This window comes from Colobus angolensis, unplaced genomic scaffold (assembly GCF_000951035.1).
Source record: "Colobus angolensis palliatus isolate OR3802 unplaced genomic scaffold, Cang.pa_1.0 Scaffold24, whole genome shotgun sequence".
Lineage (NCBI taxonomy): Eukaryota > Metazoa > Chordata > Mammalia > Primates > Cercopithecidae > Colobus > Colobus angolensis.
This window is the reverse complement of record NW_012115599.1, coordinates 11,432,252-11,434,162: the sequence shown is the minus strand read 5'-3', so window position 1 is coordinate 11,434,162 and position 1,911 is coordinate 11,432,252. Positions and strand designations below refer to the sequence as shown.

The 1,911-nt window shown below is 42.9% G+C and overlaps 1 pseudogene across 1 annotated transcript; it reads right to left on the bottom strand.

Annotated features, from left to right (window-relative positions):
- Window positions 1-797: 797 nt before the first annotated feature.
- Window positions 798-1,270, bottom strand: LOC105514179 (annotated as a pseudogene). Its single transcript, XR_001002149.1, has one exon. The product of XR_001002149.1 is annotated as a 40S ribosomal protein S17 pseudogene (transcript).
- Window positions 1,271-1,911: the final 641 nt, after the last annotated feature.

The following is a 1,911-nucleotide window of genomic DNA, read 5'->3' as shown; positions in this document are numbered from 1 at the left end:
AGACTAGAGGGCTCTGAGATATTCCAGGGAAAAAAAACAAAGACAAGAAAGTATGCTTGAGACATACTTTCTGGAAGAATCTAACAATATGATAAAAAAGAGGTAAAATAAGGGAGAAAAATATAATTACAAATTCCAAGAAACAAAATCTAAACAAAAAAATTACGTAATTATAGTCACAAGACACAGTCAAAATAACATAAATGCAGATTATTGATTTTCTACTTCAAAATCAACCCAATGATAAAGCACAAAATACTTAATTATGGCTGCAAACTAGAACATAAGGATTCTTTGTAAAGACTGTAAAGGCAGAATTTAGGGGGCAGTTGGGAAAGAAAAGTCCACCAATATTCTCATGTTACAAAGTTAAAGTGCCTACAGTTGATGAAACCAAAAAGAAAAGTTGAGGCATATGCTTGTGTGTGTGTGTGTGTGTGTGTGTTCATTCACAGTTCCTGGCTCATAACTCCCACAGCCCTCATCAGTCTTTTTGTTATAACGTTGGGGTTCTTCAGGTCTCAAAAGCAGGCCTCGGAAAACAGACCTCCTGCCCTCTTTCACCTGCTCCTTTTTCTTACCACTGAAGTAATGTAATCCTCCCGTGCCTTTCCATAAAGAAATTATCTGACCTACCTTATCTGATTCTGATTCATAAGATCCTCATTTCAGAGGTCCTGCCCCACACCTTGGGGGAAGGAATGATGCACAGAGAGGCCAAGAATCTGAACAGACAGGCCCTGCTGGTCTATTAGGTCGTACTCTTTTTGTCCAATCACATTTCTTTTTGTTGTTGTTGTTGTCCCAGATTTATTGAAAATAATATAGCACTGCAGAAAAAATTCAAATAGGTCCCCGAGGCGTTTTGAAATTCATCCCAACTGTAGGCTGAGTGACCTGCAGGTTGGACAGACTGCCGAAGTCCAAAAGCTTCAGCATTTCCTTAGTGTCAGGATCTACTTCAATTATCTCCTGATCCAGGGCTGAGACCTCGGGAACATAATTGTCTCTCCTTTCTCTCTCCTCCTCCTGCAGCTTGATGGAGATACCTCTTACAGGGCCTCTCTGAATCCGCTTCATCAGATGGGTGACATAGCCTGCTATCTTGTTGCAGAGCTTCTTGCTGGGGATAATGGCGATCTCCTCCCACACGCGCTTGTTCGTGTGGAAGTCGTTGCCCAGGCGCGCGTAGTACTTCTCTATGATGACCCGGACTGCCTTCTTCACGGTTTTGGTGCGAACGCGGCCCATGTTGGCGGGTCCTTGGTAAAAGAGGAAGTCCAATCACATTTCTACACAGTTGTCCATGCTTTGTTCATGTCCATCCAATGAAGTCTCCATGAAAGGCCCAAGAGGATGAGGTATGGAGAGCTTCCAGACAGCCGAGTAAGTAGAGATTTCTAGAGGGTGGTGCACCCAGAGAGGGCATGGAAGCTCTCTTAGGCCCTATGCATCTATTCATCTCTATCCTTTGTAATATCCTTCATTTAAAAAAAAAAAAAAACCAGTAAACATGTTGCCCTGAGTTCTGTGAGCTCCTCTAGCAAATTAATTCAACCCAAGGAGGTGTCATGGGAAATCCAATTTATAGCCAGTTGATCAGAAGCACAGGTAAAACAACCTGGGCTTGCAACTGGCATTGGAAATGAGGGAAGGGCAGTCTTGAGGAGTGAGCCCTCAATCCGTGGGGTCTCCAGGAAGACACTGTCAGAACTGAATTGAATCAGAGGACATCTAGCTGGTATCTGCTGCAGAACTGATTGCGTGGTGTATGGCGGGGAAGAAAGCCTCACACATTTGGCACAGGAGTCTGTGTTCATTGTTGTGGTGTGAGAGCAGACAAAACAGTTTGAAGTTTTCCTACTCAACGTATATTGAAATTATAAAGTAATCAAAATAGACAATAACAAG